The 24,806-nt window shown below is 46.3% G+C and overlaps 3 protein-coding genes across 3 annotated transcripts in view; 2 read left to right on the top strand and 1 right to left on the bottom strand.

Moving 5' to 3' along the window:
- Positions 1 to 24,806, bottom strand: part of LOC108962568 (CBP80/20-dependent translation initiation factor-like) — a 392,204-nt gene that overhangs the window by 29,298 nt on the left and 338,100 nt on the right. The window lies entirely within an intron of this gene.
- The window catches only part of LOC127060980 (uncharacterized), a 225,449-nt gene that overhangs the window by 49,019 nt on the left and 151,624 nt on the right, over positions 1 to 24,806 (top strand). The window lies entirely within an intron of this gene.
- The window catches only part of LOC127060974 (Friend virus susceptibility protein 1-like), a 1,102,452-nt gene that overhangs the window by 937,242 nt on the left and 140,404 nt on the right, over positions 1 to 24,806 (top strand). The window lies entirely within an intron of this gene.

Raw genomic sequence — 24,806 nt, 5'->3', positions numbered from 1 at the left:
TTTATGGAGCTGGGGAGTCCTCCAGCTGGGGAGATGTCATGGGTTGACACTTGCTAGATGCCAGGCACCCACAAAAGTCGCTCACTCACTCCCCTCTACACCTTCTGCAGCTGGACAGAGGAGAGAAAATTTGACAAAGGGTTCATGAGCTGAGATAAGGACCTGGAGAGATGGCTCACTAAATATTATCAAGGGCAAAACAGGCTCAAATTAGAGATATAAGAGTAATTTATTACTAACAAAATCAAAGCAGGATAATAAGAAGTAAAACAAGACCTTATAAAAACACCTTCCCCCCCACTCCTCCCTCCTTCCCAGCTCTACCTCCTACCTGAGTGGTGCAAGGAGACGGGGAATGGGGGTTTTGGTCAGTTCATCACCCATTTATTTCTCTTGCTGCTCAGGGAGAGGAGTCCTTCCCCTACTGCACCATGGAGTCCCTCCCACAGGAGACAGTTCTCTGTGACATTCTCTAACATGAGTCCATCTCACAAGCAACAGATCTCTGAGAACTGCTGCAGCATGAGTCCATCCCACAGGCAACAGTACCCCTCAAACTGTGACAACATGGGTCACTCTTCCACAGGGTGCAGTCTTTCAAAGACAGGCTGCTCCAGCATGGGATCAGGGCCCCTCTCTCCACGGGTCTCCCACAGGATTACAGCCTCCCCTAGACATCCACCTGCTCTGGCATGGGGTCCTCCACAGGCTGCAGGTGGATCTCTGCACCGCTGTGGACCACCATGGACTGCAGGGGGACAGCTGCTTCACCATGGTCTTCACCACGGGCTGCAGGGGAATCTCAGCTCTGGTGCCTGGAGCACCTCCTCCCCTCCTTCTTCACCAACCTTGGTGTTTGCATGCTGTTCTCCTCACACTGATGCCTTAAGTTTTAGCTTTTATATTTTTAGATTCTGTACTGCCTTAGTGTGTGAGTCTGAACTTTATATAAAGTGTTAGTAAGTTCTCTTCACAGGGTAGTGAAACAGAGTGAAAATTTTTCAGAGTAGAAATCCATTTCAGATTTAGGTGAAATGTGCCGCTTTGAATTATCAAGTCTGTAGCTTGCAAGCATAATTGTTTTGGTCTGCATTCAAAACTGCCTGTTCTTGCAAAAAACCTATGCTCGAAAATACTGCTTCAGCAGAAGGACAGAGATAAGAGGGGCCCTTGAACTTTGAAACAGACAGAGACCACGGCTGAGGCTGTGGGAGAAAGGACATGGTGACCCAGGAGTTCTTTCTATACTTTCTGACAAAAAATTAGGTGCAAGGGGAACTAGCTGCAAGTGTAACTAGTTGCAAGTGTAAAACCAAAGCTGAAGCTGCAGAAGACAGGGCAAGATGACCCAGGAGTTCTTTCTGTACTTTCTGATTAAAAAACTAGATGCAAGTGTAACGGGAAACCAGTAAAATGAATATCGATGAACCTATTGTGAAATTCTATGCATATGAATCAGTAAGGGAGACAAAAAGGATCAGGAGTTCTCAGGGGTGCACATGTCCTTTAGGGGGACAACGATCCCCACATGCATCCAGCGCTGTAATAAACATACCGGCTTTACAACTCTTACAAAGTTGTGGAGTTTTTTTCTTTCCACAAATCAGTAGATAGACAAAACAATCCTTTTCCAGCTTGAGAACCAAGGACAGCCGATACAGCCTCAGGCCCAAAAAGCATAAACAATGGCAAATTGAAGAGAGCAAGTCAGGAGGATGGGACTCCATAACCTGAAGCTGTAACTGGACAATTAACCCCAATATGTAAATGGACCAAAACTTACAAAAGTGTGAAGACTCACGACCAGTCATCCATCTTGTGTCCATTTTGGGTCCATCTTGGGTGTAGCCACGGCCAGGCTCTTCTATTGCCTGTTGTAAATGATCAAATGGGCCGCCAAATTTATAAAAAAAATTTGTATAAATTTATTAGATCGACAACCAAAAATAGAATATTATAAAACTGCCACAGCCAAGACAGCGTCAACCCCAGACTTTGACGCTGGGTGAACCTGGTTCAAACTGACGTAGTGTCAGCATCTCCCCAGAGTTTCACACCAATTGCTCCAGGTATCCAGCTTATATACAGTTTATTCTGCCTGAAGCAGAAATGACCTAAGATTTCTGTAAGTCCCTACATATGTATAACGGGGACTATACAGATTCAGTCCCGTACAAAAGTCAGTCCATAGGTTTGGATGGCTGTCTGAGCTCCTCGAAATGGTCTTCTTTTCAGTTGTAGCCAAGACATTGCCGTTCCGATGTAATCTCTTCCAGATGCTGTTCTGTGAATGTTCTGGACATTCCTGGGAAATGGCCGATGATTTTCCCGGAAGGACTCATTCATTTGTTAATAGTTATGATTTTATCTGGGCGAGTCCGGGAAATCTTTTGAATAGAGAGGAAAGCCCTGCTTCTGGCCATGGGGGTCAGAGGCATGCTTGGATCTTTATGATTTTTATACAGTTACAAAGCATGAATTATCTCTATCATATATTACATTGCCCAAGGTGCATCCTTTAAAGGCCTTTTAATAAATACCTACTTTATTCCTTTAACTCTGTCTAGTCTCTGTTCCAGGTCAGCCTCTCTATGCATCAGTTCTGGCATCCCAGATGGGACAGAAAGGCATCTGGAAAACCCCTGGACCCAGAGGAACACCAAGCTGCCCCCCTACTTTTGCTGGCACTCCTAGGGGGGGCCCAGTTGCAGTCCAGAAGGTATCAGAGCCCAAGAATCCTCGCACCTGGCATGGAGGCACATGAGTAACTGAATAAAGGTGGTATGTTCTTTATTTTAGGAGGTTTAGCACCTGAGTTAGGTGTTAAGAGACCTCTTGTAGTTTTGTTTAGTGTGGAAGGACCCTCGGGGGTCCAGGCAGAGCTGCTTTTGCTCTCCATCTTGTCCACTAGAGTAGGAGGGGTTTTAGCATTGCAGTAATGAAGGGTTGTGTGAGGCCAACGGTGGCACAGTGGGTTAGGTCCTTAGCTGTGGCTCTGAAAGCTGGGAGTTCTGATCTTGTTACTAACTTGCTTGTGTTCTCTGCCTCTCCTTGGTTACTTTTCTTACTCATAAAAGGTGTGTATTTTCCTGTGAGTCTAATAGTAAAATTCTGATAGTCCCCAAGGGACCGTCATGACCTAACTGGTGGAGAGTTGTTGCTTTTTAAATCCAGACTTATCAGACTCTCAGAAAAAATGTGGCCAACTTATAAACTCGATAACGATGAGACGTGGCCAGAATTCGGTAGCTTTGATAAGAAATTAATATCAAGCTTGATCTCCTGCATACATGAGGACAAATATTTTGACAAGTTAGAGTATGCTAAGCTTTTTATGGCTTTATCATGTCAGCAAAGCCTATCAGAAAACAAAAAGGAACAACACATACTGATTTTAAAGAAAGAAAAGGGGAAAAATAAAAAGGAACAGTCGATATTGAGCAGTGGGTGTAAAGGCGGAGGTGGAGTTAGACCTCATTGCCCCTACTATGAGGGCGGGGCCAGTCCCAGCTGTACTTGTGATTGGCCCAGGCCCAAGTTCAGGTGCAGCCCTTCAACCCCTGCCACTGCCACCACCCCTGCCACAGTCACTGCCGTCGTCACAGCAAGGGGGGTCAGGGGGAGGGGAGAGCCAGCATGTGCAGCCCATGGCACCATCCCTAGAGGAGAAGCTGGCAGGTAGAGCCTTCTGCCGAGAAGGCAGAGGGGGGCCCTCCCATGGAGGAAGTAGTGCCTCATCCACTCTCAGGCCTGTCAGTTTTCATAGCAACCCCAAGAACCTAGGAGCTGCCTCAGGAGATTACATCATCGAAGCATGCAGGCACCCAGCCTGATTCCCACAGAGATGTAAGTCATGATTAGCGCTGTCTAGAATTGGGATTGGTTGAAGCAGATCTACTACTACAGCAGAGTCAACAGAGACAGTTGTTTTTGCTAAAGTAGCTCCAAGGAGGAGGATGAGATTATTGCTGCCCTCAACAAGAGAAGGAGGGGAAAGACAGCTAAAAAGGCCATCAAAGAATGCAGCTCCATAGCAAAACATACTAGGTCAAAAAAGGAAAAAGGAAAAGAACTGGTTTTGCAAGCCCCATTATGGCAACCAGTCGGCAACCAGGGGCCAATATATGTAAAGGTTCCATACTCCCTTATCGAGTTTTAGCAGTGAAATACTACTGTGGGGAAATATAAAGAGAATCCAGATAAGGCAGCAAAATTAGTAGAAAGGGCAATTAACTCACAAAACCCTGACTGGGCTGATTTGAACTCTATGTTAGACACATTACTTGATCCCACTGAGAGACAAATGGTCAATAAAGCCATCAAAACGTCAGTAGAGGCTAGCATAGCAAATGGGCTGATTCAAGGCAAAGTTACACAGATATTCCCACTAGAAAATCCAGGGTGCGAGCTGAACTTTCCTGAACATATGGTGAGGTTAAAATGACTTCAAAGTCTTGTGGTATATGGGTCAAAACATGGTGTCCCTAAAGCTATATATTGGTCAAAGCTTTACGAAGTAAGGCAAAATTATGATGAATCACCCACTGATTTTTTAAATAGGTTGAGAGAAACTGCCATCAAATATACAGATCTAGATCCTGAATCATCTGATGGGAAAGCACATTTAATTCTCTTGTTTAGGGGTCAAGCTACAAATGATATAAGAAGAAAGCTGCAAAAGATAGAGGGAGTTCAAGACATAGATAAACAGCTAGAGGTTGCCTGGAAGGTATTTCAAGACAGGGGCCCAACTGAAAGAGTTAGACCCAAACCTAGCAAAAGGCAACTCAGGAAAAGTCATCCAAAAAAACTTCCCCTACGGAGAAAGTTTAGTGTGCCTATTGTAAAAAATGGGGACATTGGAAGAATGACTGTCCAGCATTGAAAGAAAAATCCCCAGTTCTCCAACTCCCAGTAGTACAAAGCTCAAGCAGCTCAAGTTCCGAGTGATGGGGACCAAAGGCTACCCCCCCAGCAGAGCCTTCAGTTATAGCTAAGCTGTGGAAAGATGACATTGAATTTTTGATAGATACTGGAGTGGCATATTCTGTGTTAAATACCTTAGAAGGGAAACTGAGTCACAATACTGTATATGTTGTTGGGGCGACCAGGGTAAGCGAAACACAGCCTTTCTTCCAACTGTTAGAATTCAAACTGGGGAAGCACTGGGTAACTCATCAATTCCTCTATATGCCTAACTCCCCAAAACCATTGCTGGAGAGGGATTTGCTAGAAAAATTGGAAGCAGAAATTAAATTTAAAAAGGGAAAGGATGTACAAGTTGTAATTCCTAAATCTAAATTAGTCCAAGTTGCAGCACTTTTTGTACAGGAAAAATGAGGTGAAATCCCCACTGAAACTGAAAACGTGGTCAATCCAGTAGTGTGGGCCAGTGATATCCCAGGAAGATCCAAATGGGCAGAACCAGTGAGTATTGCACTCAAACCAGGAGCCACACCGGTAAGGCAAAACCAATATTCTTTGAAATTAGAGAACCATAAGGGACTGGTATCTGTAATTGAAAAATTCCTACATCATGGTTTATTAGTGCACTGTGAGTCCAAATACAACACGCCCATATTAGCTGTTAAAAAGGCAGATAATAAGAATTAGAGATTAGTACAAGATTTAAGAGCAATTAAAAAAGTTAGAGGACATACACCCACTGGTAGCAAATCCCTACACCCTTTTGACCACACTAACAGACGAATTAGGGTGGTTTACTGTTGTAGACCTGAAGGATGCCTTTTTCTGCATTCCTGTGCACAAAAATAGCCAAGACATTTTTGCTTTTGAGTGGGAAAATCCAGAGACAGAGGAAAAGTCAACTTACTTGGACAGTTTTACCCCAAGGTTTCAAGAATAGCCCAACAATACCTGGACACCAGCTAGCAAAGGCATTAGAAGACTCGAAAAAACAGGGGCCAGAAGGAGTTATTCTTCAATATGTGGATGGCATCCTGATTGTGGCCAGAACCAGAGATGACTGTATACCATTTACCATAGGTTTATTAAACTTCTTGGGACTGAGTGGGTACAGAGTTTCTAAAGACAAAGCACAGATTGCTAAAGAAGCAGTAGTTTATTTGGGGCTTAAGATCTTTCGTGGACACTGACAGCTCAGCAAAAAATGCAAAGAAGACATCTGTTAAAACCTAGACCCCCATACTGTAAGAGAGATGCAAGCTTTCCTGGGAATGGTAAGTTGGTGTCATTTATGGATATCAAATTATGGACTGTTGGTAAAACCCCTATATGGAGCATTAAAAGCAGCCAAAAAAGAAGTTATCACATGGACAGAAAAAACTAGAGCAGCGTTTAAACAGCTGAAACATTCTCTAATGTCAGCTCCAGCACTGGGACTGCCAGACTTAACTAAACCTTTTGAACATTTTACATATGAGACTGAATGTGGCTTTGGGGGTACTAGCACAGTGCCTCGAGACCCAACAGAGGGCTGTAGCCTACTTTTCCAAACAGCTAGACAATGTTGCCCGAGGCTGGCCAGGGTGCCTGAAGGCCGTGGCAGCTACTGTCATCTTGATTCAGGAAGCCTGAAAACTCACCCTTGGGCAACACATTGTAGTGCATGTACTCCATGCAGTAGCAGCTGTACTGGAACAAAAGGGGGGACATTAGCTGTCTGGCAATCGGATGCTTAAATATCAATCACTATTATTAGAACGGTATGATGTTACCCTGAAAACAACTGCTGTTGTTAATGCTGCCATGTTTCTGTCCTCCACCTTAATTGATGATATGCCTGAGCATGACTGTTTACAGACAGCTGAAGAGGTCTATTCCAGCTGACCAGACCTGAAAGACATGCACCTGGAAAATTCAGACTGGGAGGACCCAGGACAAGGTGATCGAGGCAAAGGCCCTTCCAGCAGATGGGTCATCACAGAAAGCTGAACTGATTGCACTGACAAGAGCCTTCGACCTGAGTGAAGGAAAGGAGGTAAATATATGGACTGACTGTAAATATGCATTTAGTGTTGTCCACGCCCATGGAGCCATCTGGAAGGAGGAAGGACTTCTGAACGCTCAAGGTAATCAAACCAAACATGCTGAACAGATCCTTATCCTCTTAGAGAGCACTAAGAAACCCATAGAAGTAGCTATCATGCATTGTAGAGGTCACCAAAAAGGGAAAACCACTCCAGAATTGGGAAATTGTTTTGCTGATAAAGCAGCAAGAGGGAATGCATAAAAAAGCATTCTCGCAGTAATTCCACAAAAAGAGATTGATTTGTCAGGGTTCACCCCAAAATATGACCAAGAAGACCACAAACTAATTAAGTTCCTTAAAGCTGAGATCACAGAAAGTGGACGGGCTCTTACACCAGCAATCAGGTTGTAGTCCCACCCCTGATCCTTCAGGAACTAGCTCAGAGAGAACATGAAAACACACATTTCAGGGTTGAAAATCTTTTGAAACATCTAAAAAAGGTCATAATAGGAAAGGGAATGACTGATATTGTACAATCAGTAGTAAGCAAATTTGAAATCTGGTGTAAGAACAACTCTGATACAAGGAAAAGAGTTATGTTAGGAGTGACAAAGGCAGGAGATCTCCCTGGAGATTACTGGCAAATAGATTTTGCGGAGTTACCATGCAAAGAGGGATACCGGTGTGTACTGGTATTAGTGGACACCTTCAGTGGATGGCCGGAGGCTTACCCTCGTCACACTAATACAGTCAAGGAAGTGGTGAAAGTTTTGCTCAATCATATAATTCCAAATTTCAGGATTCCCTTGGGCATGTCATCAGATAGGGGACCACACTTGGTGGCAGCAGTAGATAAAGAAGTTAGCCGGATTTTGGGAATTTCTTGGGATCTGCATACACGTTATAGACCACAAGCAAGTGGTAAAGTTGAATGTATGAATGGGACTCCCAAAACACAAATTAGCAAAATTTCTCAGGAAACATCCATGACATGGGTTCAAGCCTTGCCTATAGCTTTACTGAGAATCCGCATGCAACCAAGGTGGAGGGATAACATCAGTCCCTATAAAATATTGTATAGCAGGCCATATCAGATTCCACATATTCCAGGTGAAATTCACGTGAAGGGGAAACTTGATTTACAGAGATATCTAATGGCTTTAGGTTCCACTTTGCAGAAGCTCCAGAATTACATCGTGCTATCTCAGACCCATAGGGCTGGACACAGCTGCACATCCCTTCCAACCTGGAGACTGGGTCTATGTTAAGTGGTGGGAAAGTGATCCTCTACAAGCCAAGTGGAGAGGACCATTCCAAGTCCTGCTGACCACCCTCACTGCAGTCAAAGTTGCTGGCAAAGGACCCTGGATTCACTACTTCAGAGTTAAGAAAGCTTCTTCTCTTGAAACAACTGTAAAAACAGAGACTAATGCAGATAAAAACATGTTTTAAATTATTCCTCTTCTGTGCCTAAGGAACTGTTCATAATAATCATTATTCTTCTTTGCATTATACCCGACTGTGTAAGACATTATTACTGTTAGATATTTATTACTGTTTATTATTGTTTATCATTATTATAGTTAGTTATTTACTTTTGTTAGATATTTATCTATTGTTAGGTATTTACTGTTATTAGATGTTTATTATTTTTAGTTATTTGCTATTGTTAGATACTTATCTGCTATTAAATGCCTGTTATTAGTAGATATTGAGAATAGAGACTTGACAAGGTAAAGGCCTTGTCAAGCCTCTAAAGGGAAGAAATGGTGCCTTAAGTTTTAGCTTTCATATTTTTAGGTTCTTTACTGCCTTAGTGTGTGAGTCTGAACTTCATATAAAGTGTTAGTAAGTTCTCTTCACGGGGTAGGTAGACAAAACAATCCTTTTCTAGCTTGAGAACCAAGGACAGCCATTACTGCCTCAGGCCCAAAAAGCATAAACAAGGCCAAATTGAAGACAGTAAACCGGGAGGATGGGACTTCATAACCTGAAGCTGTAACTGGACAATTAACCCAAATATGTAAATGGACCAAAACTTAAAAAAGTGTGAAGACTCTCATGTTGCGTCACGTTGCAACAGAGTTCATCATGTCCAGAGAGAGTGCAGCTGCCAGTGATGGGCATGGGAACAAAACGAGACGGGTCTTCGTTTCATAAAGTTTGAGAATCCATTTGTTACCCCTGAGGACAAGGGATGGGACGAAGACGGCCATCACCTTCCTGAGCAGGGAATGGGGGATATGGAAAGACAGGGGGCAAAGGAGGATGCAGGACAGCAAGAGGATGGTAGCACTCCTGCATTACCTGTGGATGGATTCTGTCCCTTGTTCTGCCTTCAGGAAAAGGGGGACAGGGTGACAGAGAGGGACACGGGATGACGGAGACATGGTAGCAACTCCGTGTTGTCCTGGCAGTTTTCACTCCTTGCCGCACTCTTAGGAAAAAAAGGGTAGGGAAAGTTATGGGTAGCTTCACAGAAACTGAAAAACATAGGGATTCACAGGAGGGGGGACCACTGATCTAGGGCATTGATGTGCTGCATGCAATCATCCATAACCATCCATAAGTAGCCCTCAAGGTTATACTGTCCATAAGCTACAGCAGACGTGTCAGGAAAGTTGACAAGAGTCTGTCAAATGGTCCTTTTTGCAGGCAGACTAGCTGCTTGTAGCTCTTAAAAACTCCCTCCCATGAAAAATGAAAAAACTTAAACCCCTCATAAATGTCTTGCTGAGTGATGGTAGATGTCAGTCCCATCGCCCAGTCCCAGTAAGCTGGTCCCCTTACTGGGAATTTCCCTCACCATAAGCCTTTTACCCCCATGTTTTTAAGATCACTTTCAACCTGGCCTCTTGCTAAGGCACTCTTGAGTCTTCCTTTTTAAGATGGTGGTCCCGCAAGGTGTAGCAGTCAGCAGGTGACTTACGGGGTGCTGGTCATGCTGTCCTCACTGGTTGCCCGCATTCTCCACCATTTGTTGTGTTGTGTTGCAATAGAGCTCATCATGCCCAGGGAGAGTGCAGCTGCCAGTGCCGGGCATGGGAACAAACGAGATGGGTCTTTGTTTCATAAAGCTTGAGAATCCATTTATTACCCCAAGGGACAAGGGGCAGGATGAAAACAAAAGACCCAGCAAAGGCAGGGTCATGGGGTTTTTATAGGGTATTGCAGGGGTGGAGTTTAGGGTTTGGTGAAGGGAGGAGTTATTAGCAACACAAGAAGGGTAAAATCAAATTCCCGCCTCTTTGAAACGGGAGCACTCCACGGACTCGTGACCAGTCGTCCATCATGCGTCCATTTTGGGTCCATCTTGGGTGTAGCCACAGCCGGGCTCCTGTATTGCCCAAGGTGTATCCTTTAAATGCCTTTTAATAAATACCTACTTTATTCCTTTAACTCTGTCTAGTGTCTGTTCCAGGTCAGCCTCTCTAGGCATCAACATGTTCTCACTTCACTCTTCTTAAGTCATAATTAAAACTGCCCCACATCCTTTCTTCTTATTTCTTCTTAAATATGTTATTACAGAGGTGTTACCACCATTTCTAATTGGCCCAGCTTTGGCCAGCAGCATGTCCCTCTTTGGAGTCACCAGGGATTGGCTCTGCTGGACATGGTGGAAGCTTCTAGCAGCTTCTCACAGAAGCCACCTCCGTTACCCGCCCCTCCCCCCCCCAGTCCAAAAACCAGGGCATGCAACCCAGTACAAGAGAAAAAAAAAAGAGGGTTTCCCAAAGGCAGGATATGAAAAGGGATGTTTGTGTTGGGAGTGTGTGACAAAAAGAAAAGCAAATAAAAACTTTTCTAAAGGATGGCACAAGAGAATGCATTGCACTCAGAGACGAGGATTTCCCTGTGTTCTCTGCAATGCTACAGAGCTTCTTGCATGATGTCCCATGTGATTTTGTTTGTCTGTCTCCATGGTGACCATTCCTTGGTATTTAAAAGTAGTAGACACTACATAGTAGAAAGTTAAAGAACAGGACAAGTTTGTTATCAACACTGTGTGTTCCCAGTGCATGTTGCATGACAATTGAAATCCAGCAACTAAATAAGTTATCCTTTATCTTTTCATCTCTGTTTATTCCTCCTGACTGAGACAAAGGGCTTTGCTGTTGTGAATGCTCTGACCTGCTGCTATATTCTGCAAAGCCAGAGAGATATAAAGCCACCACACCAAAGTTTGCTCTCATGGCCTGGACAACACATAGGAAGTATTTCTTTTGAAATAAAGGTAAGTAAGGAGCTGCTAAAGAAAGAGAGGCAAAATTATTTACATGACACAACTCTATGCATAGAAGGTCCAAGACAGGAGCTATTTATATGTTTCATTACAAAAGGACAAAAAAATTACATCTGCAGGAAAAAGCTTTGTAAAATAACTGAGGCACTTATTAACCAGACAGGGATGACAAATTTATCTCTATACCCATTTCTGTAAGGCAATTGCCCAACTGTGTCTGTGACTCTGAAGTCAACCTGCAGCCAGATCTTGTTGGGTCTTTTCAGACTCTCTGGGGAAGTTTGCAGAGTTCATCCCTTTATTATCCAGCCAGTCCCATGAAGGAGAGAGTTATTTGCCAGCTCAGGTTATTACCCCAAGGTTACCAAATTATTCATTCTGGAGTTTTCACTTGAATTTTAATTTTAAAAAATGTTAGAGAAATTATGTCCTGACTACTGAGAAATTAAAAAAATTAGTGATAGCATCCCATGTCCCTCTTCTGCCTCATCCACACATAAGGTGAACATAAAACACCCTTTGAACCCTGAAGCTGTTCTTTGTTGCCCTGAGATGTCTCCCTCCCCTGACACTGAGCTGTCTTCCACATCTGTCTTGGGTTGACTTTATGATACTGTATCCCCTATCGTCAGCTTTATGCCCAGACATGAGTCCTGGACCTTTAAGTTAAGTCTGGGAGAGAGGGGGAAGGTGGTGGAATTCATTTGGTGGCCTGGGTTCAAAACATAGATAACTAGCTTGGTTTTTTTCCCCTGGCTCTTGGCTCTTTTCTCAAGAGAGAGACAGAGAGTTAAAATTCTTTACTTTTAGCGAGCTTTCTGTTTGTTAGCTGAGGCAAGAAGTTTTCCCAGGACTGTGGCTTCTTCTTCTGGAACTGTTCAACTTTGCTCTGGGCCGAAACACCAGAACATTGCCAGGGGCCCCCCCATGCCTTGGCCCAGAGGTCAGATCTGGATCCCCGAAGGAGCTGAGCCACACTTACAGAAAAGGCTCTGAATTTACCAACTCTTCTCCACAACAAAAAAGTTTATTATCTGTGGTGGTGTTCGCAGGGGCCCAGGATGACAGAAGAGATGAGAATCTTCACTCCATGTTTCAGAAGGCTGGTTTATTATTTTATGATATTTTTATATTAGAAGAAAATTATATATTAAAACTATACTAAAGAATTGAAGAAAGGCTAGCAAGGAATAGAAAAAGAATGGAATGATAATAAAATCTTGTGACTGACCAGAGAGTCTGAGACAGCTGGACTGTGATTGGCCATTAATTAAAAACAACCACATGAGACCAATCAAAGATTCACCTGTTGCATTCCACAGCAGCAGATAATTATTGTTTACATTTCGTTTCTGAGGCCTCTCAGCTTCTCAGGACAAAAAATCCTAACAAAAGGATTTTTCATAAAATATGTCCGTGACATGTCACCCTTTTTATTTAAATTAAATTTTAAAAAAAGTGTTTGTAATTTCATCTGCTGGACCCATGCAGAAGAGAGAACAAACACTTGAGAGTTTTATCTGTTGCCAGTCAAAACCTCAATCAAGTGCTGATGTGGAATGATCGGGAGATTCTTCATCTGTAGAACATCAAATTCTATCATATCATTAAACAATCTTACACTATAAGAAAATGCAAAAAACAATGCAAAGAAAGTTCATTGCTTCAAGTCCAAACAGCTGAGTTTCAGGAGAAAGTCCATGGACTGAAGATGTTCCTCTTTGACACCTCTGAAAGTCTGTTTTGGTCCTGAAACAGACTTGCAGAATCCTGAAACAAAGAACTGCTAAAGAAAATCATCAGCACTTATCAAAAATCCATTGACAGTTATCAAACAATTCTGAAAAAATTTCTGGAATTTCCTGGCCACAGCCCTTAGTTGAACCACTTGGGCTGAGGCTAATTTTTGGCTTTTCAATGCTTTTGAGCTGCTAGCTCTTTCAACTCTTTTTATTTAATTCTTTTTTTTTTTTTTTTTTTTTTTTTTTTTTTCAGAAAGAGCAGCAGCAGAGAGCCCCTATGACCTTGCGGGGGCCCTGGCCCTCATGGATGGATCAGGAATCCCAGACCTGGCCCACAGAACGGTGGCCCAGGTCCAGGAAGGGAGCTCAAAGCCCCCAAACCCAACAGCTGGCCGGGCAGAGGCCCTGGCCCAGGGAACTAAGTCAAATGGCCCAGACCCAGCCCGCAAAGCGAGCTCTGTGGTCTCACAACCCGGCACTCTGCTGCCAGTGCCTGGGCAGCACGAGTGACCGAACGTCTCCTCCCCCCTGAACCACCGGTGCATACCGGCAGCTGGGGAAGAGAAGCTTTCCCGAGAATCTTCATCTCGGATCTGGGGAGTTCCTGCCCCCACAGCAAGCGAGCGATGCTCCCTTTACACTGTTTCTCTTGCCTCTGCAATGCAAATGAGAGCGTTCCTGCTCTCTGCCCCTCGGCACCATCCTGACCCCCTTCAGGCTCAGGGCTGGAGGCAGAACTTCTGGGAGCCACCTCCCCCACGCTGCTGGGGCGCATGGGGGGGAGTCAGGCATTCCAAACCCCAACGAGAAACCCCCGACGAAACGCGAACTGGCCCACGAAAAATGCTGAGTTTGAAAGCAGCGAGCTGGGCCGTGCCTGCAATCAGCTGTCGAGCCACGCCTCCTCCACGGAGGGACAGGCTGGTTGCTGGAGCCGCAGCCCCAGCTGCTGCCCCAGGAGCAGACGGCTCGGGGTGCTCTGGCGAACCCAGAGACGCTGCTGGCTCCAGTGCAGCCTCTGACGCAGACGCTGACATGGAGGACAGGGTTCCCGAAGGCGGCAGAAACGCCGAGGGGGCCGGTGGTGGTGGCGGGGGTGGCAAGATCGGCTGCAGGAGCGGTCCTGCGGGCTCATCGCCGCACTCAGCATCATCTTGAACTGGAACCGGGTCGGCGGAAGGCGGAAGAGCTGCCGGGGGGGCTGGTGGAGGCGGCGGGGCCGGCGTGAGCACGTCTCCCTCCAGGCTGGCTACAGAGAGACAAGGCACAGGGGCGGCATCAGCTTCTGCTCCTGGTTCCGTGATCGGCCGTGCAGGCGCAGTCAGCAGAGCTGGCAGAGCCGGCCCGGGAGGCGGTGGGACAGCTGGGGCATGCAGCGCGGCCGCGGGGTCGGCCCCTGGGGCATCCTCAGGTGGGCAAACAGCCACTAGGACACGCTCCCTCTCTGAGACAGGCTGCCGTCGATCGCCTCTGCTGTCGAGTGCGTTGCCTAGCAACATGGAGACAGGCTCTCGTTGATCTTCGCTGCCGCCGGCCCGGGAGGCAGCGGGGCCGCGGGGACCAGCGCCTCCCGCGGGGCTGGCCGGGGCAGAGGAGTCAACTCACATCCCCCCTGAGGGCAACGGGGCGGGGGGGGAAGCGGGTCCGTTTGAGCATGCTCCAAAGAAACAGAAAAAACTTTTCCTTGGCCATGGGCAATGAGGGGGGTCTGGAAAGCAGCAGTTTGTGTACTTGGACAGGTTTCCCTCCTGCTGGGTCTGCCGGGGGAGCAAAAGCTTGCCCTCTGCATTTGGTGACCAGCCGCACTCAAAATTCTCTCCATTTCAAAACTTTGAAGAGAGTTTTGAATGCTGGATAAATTCGAGGAAGTCCAAAACCTCAGTCAAGTGTCTCCCCAAAAATGAATTCCATGTTTTCCCATACATGTAAATCGAGGGAATATATCACATCTGCAAAAAATCCATGGAATTTTGTCCATCTGAAAAACTCATAGAAATGTCTCGTCGCCATATGAACTCTGTCTTCACGACCCCATACCATCCAGAGGGTAATAATTTTCTCCTCTGAAGGAGAGAATGGAACCTCCATCTCCATACGCACCTTTTCCCAAATCCCAGCCCACATTTTGCGAAAGGCAGTATTGTCAGAAAGGGAAGAGTTAGCAGTACCTTGTGACAGTGTCCTCTTGGCTTTAGCAAGCTGCTCTGTGCTGTGAAGGTTTCTGGACATTCTGTCTGGGAGACTTTTCAAAAGGTTCTCTCTGTGGTCAGCCTTGGCTGTGAACTCTGCCCAAATTCAGAGTCTTTGGTTCTTCAGCTCCAGGCTAGAACCCACTTCTGTGGTCACTTGTGTGGTGACCATCAATGCCACATACTCAGGGTTCACCAAATGTGGCAATGTTCCTCTAGGGGCTCACCAAATGTGGACTTTTTCTTCACTCGGTGTCACCAAATGTGGTGGTGTTCGCAGGGGTCCCAGGACATGGGAAGAGATGAGAATCTTGACTCCATGTTTCAGAAGGCTGATTTATTATTTTATAATATATATTGTATTAAAAGAAATTATATAATAAAACTATACTAAAGAATAGAAGAAATTATTTTTCATAAAATATATTTGTGACAATTATCTAACAATATTCACTCTTTTTTGTGCCTGCCAGCACCCTGCTTGTTAAATAAACAGTTTTTTCACTTTCCTCCGAGCCTGCTTTGGAGACATGGGCTGCTGTAACCTGCCTTCTATTAGAGGACATGCTCATTTCAGGATGTTTCCTTATCATTTGTCCAAAACCGGGACAACATCTTACATGGCTCTGGCCCCCAAGCCATCCTGCCCCTTCCAGGTTGGATGTGCTCCAACAGCTCTCCTGTCCTGCCTGAGAAGGTCTACACTGATACACACAGGGAACAGTGTAGTAGTTCAGTATCCTTGGGGCATGCTAGGAAATTCCTAGCATCTTCGGATAACCACATGGGCTCTGTGGTCCCAGATTACTGGGAAAGAATAAAAACCACCACAGAAAACTCCCTTCCTGTTTCTGCTTCAAGCACATCGCCCTTCTCCACAGCCTTGCAAGAGAGAAAACTGACTCTTCAACATTTTAAGAAAATATTTTCTGTAAAAAAACCATCAAACCAACCAACCCAACAAAAAATTTCCATACAATAATCCTCAAACCAAACTCATCAGGCCTGGAATGGGAGCTGAACAAGAAGGAATGCCACCACTCAGTACCCTCTTTTTTCATCCTATGGGACCCAGTGGGTGATGCCACCAAGCAGAGACACCAATCAACACTGCCCACAACTTTGCATCTGAAGAAGACCCTTGCAAAAGAAAAGGGACTGGGGTGTCACCGACATGTTTTATGAAAAATCCTTTACTTAGGATTTTTCCTCTCCTGAGAGCTGAGAGGCCTCAGGAACAAACTAAACAATTCTTCTCTGCTGCTGTGGAATGCAACAGGGGAGGTCTGTGATTGGCCCCGTCAGACTGTTTCCAATTAAGAGCCTATCACAGAACACCTGTCCGGCTGGTCTCGGTCTGAGAGGACTTTTCGTTTACACATTCCTTTTCTATTCTTAGCATAGCTTAGTAGTGAAATCCTTCTCTCTATTCTTTTAGTATAGTTTTTATATCTTATATATGATATAATAATAAATCAAGCCTTCTGATACATGGAGTCCACTTTCTCGTCTCTTCCCTCATCATGGGACCCCTGTGAACGGGGTAACAACTGGGGTCTTTTTTTTCTGGTTGTGCAGACTTTGATGGACCTCTATGAAAGACAGGAGCAGGGGATGGAACGTGAGATGGATTCAAAGGTCACTGTTGTTGCAGTGTGGTTTTAGTTGGCAGGTTCATTGTTTGATTTGTGGTTTGGTAGTCTTTTTGAGTTTTTTCTCCCCCTGTTTAAGAGTGACACAGACCTGCCTTTGTTATTCAATTGAGCCAGGTGTCCCTTTATCTGTTGTTACTTAGCTACTTCCCTGACAAGTTTCAAACCCCTTCCCTCCCCACATCCAGTTGTTAATCCCTCCTATCCCAAGCAGTTTTCCTCCCTTGAAATCCTTCTCTGGTTTAGACATTGTATTCCCCGCCTGGTGTTCCACCCCTAGTTCTCCTCATTAGTTGAACATTGTATCCTCCCTTGAGACCTGCCCCCCTTTATAAGCTGTTGTTTGCCCCCAGTTCGTGGCCTGGGACCCTGGGACTCAGGAAGTTTAACATCAAATAAAGTAACCCAATGCCCCCCAAGGCTATGCTGTGGCCCTTTTTGTTCCGTGTTGCGCCTCCACTGGTAGCTGGGATTTCGCGGAGCCCTGAAAGAGGGGGACTGTCGCCCCCCCCCCCACTGTCACCATCTAGCTGGGACGTGCGACAACTGTGAAAAATGTTTTTGTGATTCGTGTCAATTGGCAATGGAATCAGCAAATGCTTGTATCTGCTGTGTCAAAAGCGGACGCGTTCCCTGGGATAACTACAAAGAACGGTTTTGAAACTTTCTGACCGAATAGCCAAATAAAGCATCGAACAAGAAAATAGAAGAAGTATAGTAAAGAGATGAGGTAGCAAAACTACTGATGCTTAGAATAAAATAGAGAAAGTTGTGGTAAAGTTAAGGGATATTGCAACAAAGCAACTAAATGCTTATGTACAATAAAAAGCTTGATGCACTTGTATGAGACTAAAATTATGTAGCAGGTACCGGTGAAGGGCCTTCCTCCAGACGACCACAAGATGGAAAGGAAGCCAATGACCACCTGGAAAGATCATGAAATTGTTGATCCCATCTGTAGTACATGATGTATGTAGCAGACGCAGGGCCTGCTACGGCTCCGTGGAGGGATGTTTAGAGACAGGTATTTGCTGAGTCAGGAATTGTACCAGGAGTCCTCACTCTGGTCCTCCTTATCTCTCTGTGACCCCATAGGCTAGTTTCCCTAACCCTAACAATTGGTCAGTTTTCAATCCTCCCTAACCCTATAAAAGAGGCCGTCTGGGCCCATTTTCCCCAGAAGAGCAGCTTCAAGACCCTTCGCGAGACCCTCAGAATAAACATCGTGGAACGCTCTTGGCGGCCTTCTCCTCTCTCATTTCGTCTGCCTTCCAGGAGCCACGGCCAGCCGCAGCCCCTATGAGGAAGCTAAGAGCTGAAATCACAAAAGAGCTGACTTTCACTAAGAGCTGAAATCACTGAGCTTGCTAGGGGTCTCGGCTGTGCGGCTGTCTGGCCTAGGGCACCCCAGCCTCAGAGGGCTGAGGTGTTTGGCCTTGGGCCGCTTGCCTGGGGCGCTTACCCTGCGGGGAACCAGCTATCCGGCTAAGAAGCTAGCCCCTGTGGCTCCATTCATTTTACATCTGACGCATCGAACAGGTGAAGAAGAGACTCTTCACTGACGGAGCAGCGTTTCTCTCCGAGAAACTGTAACTGCCGTTCTTTTGCGTCTCCCTGCGAAGTTATCCCTCATTTTAGCGGGATCTCCTAGCAGGGGGGTCGATTCGAACCTCAGATCAGCCATCTGGACCAAGTTCCGAGGAGACGGCCCGGCAGACGCCTTCCAGCAGCTGTTTGACCCACGGCTGAAGAAATAAGTAAGTTTAAACCAGCCTCTAAGTGCGCTAGAAACTTTTTCGGGGATTTCTTTTTGTTGTTTTTTTTTTTCTTTTTTTCTTGTTTTAGCTGCTGGAGGGGAATTCATAACATGGGGATGAAAATTTCGAGTTTAAGGCTATCCCCCATTGAGAGAGATTTATATTTACTAATCCTGGAAATTCTATCTACTAACAACTTTTCCTTATCACGTGGTAAACTTTCCAAGACTAACCTGAAAAAATTTATAAAATGGATACTTTCTCAGGTTCCTGATACTAACACGGAAATAATTACAAAAAATTCTTTTTGGGATATGATTGGGAAAACAATATATAACTTACAGACTAACCAGGATTTTTCTGTAACGATATTTGTTCCTATTTTTCATGTTATAACTAAAGCGGTCGAAAAATCTAACAAAAAAAACCTTGATTGCATAACAGAGGCATAGGCTCTTTTACATGCTAATGAACCTGATAACCATCTAAATTCCTCTGCAAAAGCTACCTTACAAACTTCTCCCCAGAGCGCGGATTCCCTGTTTTTTCCCTCGATGGCGAAAAAAAACACCCCTAGCTCTGCGGGGGAGGCTGAACCTCTCGCCTCCTCAACCAGGGTTCAGCTCGCGGCTGCGGGGGCCCCTGTTCTCTCTCCTCTCCTTATCTCGTCCTCCCAGATATCCGCCCCTCCTTCCCTCGCGCCAGACCCCACTCCTCCACTGTTGTATTGCACTAAATAGTTTATTTAGTTGTTGTTGCACTGGTGGCGGGTTCCCCCTCCCTCATCACATGGTTTCCCCGTCACACACCTCCCTGTTACACACACCTGGTCTGTCCCTCAGGTGCTTCGCCCCTCCCCAGTGGTATCCCATTGGCTCCGGTTCTCTCTCCCCCGCCCCTCACCCCCTAGGGTACAAAACCTCCTGTGTGAGAGCTCCAACCCCTCTTTTGTACCTGGGTGACCCATCACCTGTGTCCTGCCCCAAGCCAATAAACAGGATACTTGCACCCACGTGGAGAAGAGCGCCTCTCGTCTTTTACCTTTGTCTATGCGGATCCGTGTGGGCTAGAGTCTTTTGCTAGCCGGATTTGGACTCATATAAGGCCCAGGAAAAACACGGATTACCGCACTCCACCACCCCCCCCTCCTCCCGCCTCCGTCCTGTTTCCCCACCCCCGGCCCTGTTTCCCCCCTTCCCCCTCGGTCGCGCCGTTATCAATCCAAAGTTCGGCTTTATCCGCCCTCCCTCATGGAAACGCGAGTTCCCTCCCTGCTCCCAGCCTTTCCACGGGACAACCTTCGGGGCACACCCATACCCCGAGCCCAGAAACTGCATTTCAGCAGTCGCATACCGATCCGACTGCCCACCCGCCCCCGCCCGCTCCTTGTCCCCCCCATCATGTTACCCAGTCCTCCTCCCACTCTCAATGCAACCCCTGCGTTATCTCCAGGACCCCTCACGGTGTCACTCCCTCCTCCCATGTCTGTGTTTGCTGTGGTGCCACTACAGTTTCAATGACTCCTTCTGCCCAAACGCCTGGTGCTTCTTCACAAAATACAAAGACTTTGAATAAACCCGCTTCAAAATCCCACAAAAAGCACAGGCTACGGTCTGCCCGCCCTAACTCCTTATTGGAGTAATTCTAGTGATTCGGACTCTGACTCTTTACAAATTGATCCTTGGGCTTTAATTAAAATAGAGGCAACCAAGGCAGGCGATTGGCAGATGGCAGAAAAAATAAATGCCTTCCCAGTGGAATATAAGCACGGACGAAATGGTGGAGAGTCTAATATTAAGACGTGGAGGCCTAACTCAAATAAGGAACTTGTACAATTAAGAAATATAGCTAAAGATCATGGTAGAGGCTTGCATATTTTTAGAAATTTCTTAGAAGCTATGTTCTCAGCACATGTTTTGCTTCCACACGATATTAAAAGCATATCACATTGCCTGCTTACACCAGCTGAATACATGTTATGGGAAAGGCATTGGAAGAAACAATTAAAAACATTATAGGACTCTTATTCAGCAGATACTGATAAAACAAATTTTACGGTAGAACAGCTGGCTGGGGAAGGCGAGTTGCAGAAACCAGCTGACCAGCTTGAAACATTGAGTAAGGACGCTCTCCAAGATGTGGCTCTTGCAGCAAAAACCTCCCTGTTAATAATAAATGATGAATCTACCCCAACTGTCATTTTTCTACTATTAAGCAAGGAGCAGATGAAAGTTTTATTAAATTTGTGGACAGACTTAAAGATGCTTTGGAAAAACAGATAGAGAGCTCAGAGGCAAGAAAGGAACTCTTATGTAAGCTTGCCATGAGTAACTCAAATGAAAAATGTAAAACAATCCTGAGGTCTTTACCTATTGATACAGACCCTACCATAGAGCAAATGCTGGAATGTTGTACACGCCACTTGTCCACTGATAATACAGTGGCCCAAGCTGTTGCTAAGGGCATTGCTGAAGGTGTCTCTGGTGCATATGCAGTAATAGCCTCTAAAGAACAGGCTCGATGCCATCACTGTGGTAATATAGGTCATTATATAAAGGACTGTCCAGAAAGGACACCTCCCCAGTATCCTGGTTACACCTATCAAAGACCCCAATATCAGCACCACTACCAACAGCGTCCGGGAAACGCCTCGCGCAGCCCGGTGGAGCCCCGGGCTAGGACATCAAATCAAAGGCCACCCAGACCCAACCACGCTCCGTCCCAGGAGATCCAGGACCACAGGAGGAGGTTCCAACAATTGACGCAATCCAGATGGGAACCCGTCGCCAACTGGTAACTGCTCTGTCTATTGACTTTAAAAATGAGAAGGTTTTTCATGTTCCCACAGGCAAATATGGACCAAAAGGTAGCCCTTCTGACATCTTAATTATAGGTGATTCACTTAATAGCCCAAAGGAAATTTTTGTTGTTCCAGAAGTGAAATCAGTGCTCCCAGGACAAGAGATTCTTGTCCAGGTGTGCTGCATGGACTTACCATTTTTTCTTTCAAAGGGAACTCCAATTGCACAAGCCTTTCTACTCCCAAAAAATCACAGGGAACAGGTTCCTCTCAGCCCTACGGCAATGTGGGCACAAGTTGTGGGTCCGAGCAAGCCTACCATCGAGTGCGGTCTTAACTACAAAGGGGAGAGGATCCACCTGCTGGGGATGCTGGACACTGGTGCTGACGTTACCATCATCGCTTGCTCAGACTGGCCTTCACACTGGGAACTACAACCCGTCGCAGGCATGATTTCGGGAATTGGTGGGGCTACTGTATGCATGCGAAGCAAGAACAACATCCTCATTGAAGGACCTGAAGGCAAGCTGGCAACCATCTGCCCATTTGTGGTAAGGGCTCCCATCACCCTTTGGGGCAGAGATGTTCTATCCCAATGGGGTGCTACCCTTCGCATCCTCACTCCGGATTTTTAATTGGGGCCACTGAGGCACGTGCACTGCCAGAGACTCCTCGCTTAACCTGGAAATGCCATAAACCCATCTGGACCCCTCAGTGGCCCCTCTCTGATGTAAAGCTGCGTGCATTACAAGATCTGGTAAAGGAACAGCTTGACAAAGGCCACATCGTAGAGTCTACCAGCCCTTGGAACTCTCCAGTCTTCGTACTACCTAAACCTGGAACGGGCAGTTGGAGGCTTCTCCAAGACCTTCGCAAGATCAACGAGGTCGTCGAGGACATGGGATCTCTCCAGCCTGGCCTGCCCTCTCCATCAATGCTGCCCAGAGACTGGTCACTTGCTATCATAGATATTAAGGACTGTTTCTTCAGCATTCCGTTACATCCTAATGATGCTGAAAAATTTGCATTTTCCGTACCTTCTCTCAATAAAGAGGGCCCACTCAAAAGATATCATTGGCGTTTTCTCCCTCAAGGTCTGAAAGTCTCTCCAACTATATGCCAGTGGTATGTTGCTCACATTTTGTCACCAGTTCTGGAACTATTTCCACGTGCTATCATCTACCACTATATGGACGATATTTTAGTTTGCGCTTCCGATAAGGGTTACTTAGAGGAAGCGATCAAAACGACCATCAAAACCATAGTAATGGCAGGATTTGAGATTCATGAGGACAAAATACAGTACACCAGCCCATGGACCTACCTTGGAGTCCAGATCCGGGTAAGGACCATCGTACCCCAGAAGCTCTCCATACGAGACAACCCAAAAACTCTGAGATACTTACACAGCTTATGTGGATCTATCAACTGGGTTCATCCTCTGCTGGGTTTAACTACAGAAGATCTTGCTCCTCTCTTCAACCTTTTGCGTGGCAGCAAAGACCTGGATTCTCCATGCACTCTCACAACAGAAGCTCGAGGTTCCATCATCAAGGTCAGAGAAGCCCTATCCTCACGCAAGGCTCATCGCTTCGAGCCCAACCTGCCTTTCCAGTTCGTCGTCCTGGGAAAAGCTCCTCGATTCCATGGACTAATTTTCCAATGGGACTCTCAGCTTCGAGACCCTTTGCTGATCCTGGAACGGAATTTTACTAGCAACCAACCTACAAAGACAATTACCACGTTCCAGGAAATCATGGCACATTTAATAAAAAAGGCTAGAACTCGCCTCCACTCTCTTGCAGGGTGTGACTTTGTGGTCTTGTTCACAAGGGTCCCAGGATGAGGGAAGAGACGAGAAAGTTGACTCCGTGTTTCAGAAGGCTTGATTTATTATTATAAGATAGATAATATATTAAAACTATACTAAAAGAATAGAGGAAAGGATTTCACTACAAGGCTAAGCTAAGAATAGAATAGGAATGAATAACAAAGGTCTTCTCTCAGACCGAGACCGGCCGGACAGGTGATCTGTGATTGGCCCGTAATTGGAAACAGCCTGATGAGGCCAATCACAGATTCCCCCTGTTGCATTCCACAGCAGCAGATAAGAATTGTTTACAGTTTGCTCCTGAGGCCTCTCAGTTTCTCAGGAGGGGAAAAATCCTAAGGAAAGGATTTTTCATAAAACATGTCGGTGACATCTCACCCTTTTTATTTTAAATAAATTAAAAAGAAAAATGTTTGCAATTTCATCTGCTGGACCAAGCAGAGGAAAGAACAAGCACCTGAGAGGCTATGCGTTGCCAATCAAAATATCAATCAAATGCTGGTGTGGAACCATCAGGGAAATTCTTCACCTGCAAAACACCAAATTCCCATCACATCACAAAAACAATCTTAAGATAGAAAAAAATACAAAAACGATGCAAAGAAAGCTCATTTCTTCAAGTCCAAACAGCTGAGTTTCAGGAAAAAGTCCAAACTGAAGATGTTCCTCTTTGACATTGCTGAAAGTCCCTTTTTGTCCTGAAACAGGCTTGCAAAAATTTTGAGCTTCTAGCTCTTTTAACTCTTTTTATGTAATTTTTTTTTTTTTTTTTTTTTTGAAAGAGCAGCAGCAGAGAGGGGCCACTGAGGCCCCAAACAGGCTTGTCCACCAGCCACCATTTGCAGGGGGGCCCTGGCCCTCGTGGAAGGAACAGGAACCCCAGACCTGGCTCACAGAACGGTGGTCCAGGTCTTGACGGGGGAAGCAAAGCCCCCAAACCCAACAGGCGCTGGCCGGGCGGAGGCCCTGGCCCAGGGAACCGAGCCAAACGGCCCAGACCCGGCCCGCGGAGCGGGCTCTGTGTTCTCACAACCCGGCACTCTGCTGCCGATACCCGGGCAGCACGAGTGACCGAATGCTTCATCCCCGCTGAACCGGTGCAGACCAGCAGCTGGGGAAGAAAAGCTTTCCCAGGGATCAACATCCCAGATCTGGGGGTTCTTTGTCCCCACAGCAAATGAGAGATGTTCACTTTCCACTGTGTCTCCTGCCTCTGCAACGCAAATGCAAAAGATGTTCCCTCTTTCTGCCCCTCGGTACCACCCCCTGCGGGCTGGGGACCAGAGGCAGAAGGTTCAGGAGCCACCTCCCCCCCGCCGCTGGGGCGCGCAGGGGAAGTCAGGCATTCCAACCTCCAGCGGGAACCCCCGAACCAAACCCGGGTCGGCCCGCGAAAAACACTGAGTTTGAAAGCCAGCAGACCGGCTGAGCCCGCAATCAGCTGTCGAGCCACACCCCCCCCACGGAGGGGCAGGCCGGAATCCCCTTCCCCTGTCCCAGCTCCTTCCGCAGGGGCAGCCTCGGGACAGCCCGAAAAGCTCGGGGGGGAATCCAGGCTGATCGCAGGCGCCGCGGTGGCCGCCGCGGGTGGCTCCGATGATGGTTCCGCTTGGTGACTCTCAACCTCAGCCCCCTCCACC

This window comes from Serinus canaria, chromosome W (assembly GCF_022539315.1).
Source record: "Serinus canaria isolate serCan28SL12 chromosome W, serCan2020, whole genome shotgun sequence".
In the NCBI taxonomy this organism is placed as follows: domain Eukaryota; kingdom Metazoa; phylum Chordata; class Aves; order Passeriformes; family Fringillidae; genus Serinus; species Serinus canaria.
The sequence above is the reverse complement of the archived record's forward strand: the minus strand, read 5'-3'. Positions and strand labels throughout refer to the sequence as shown.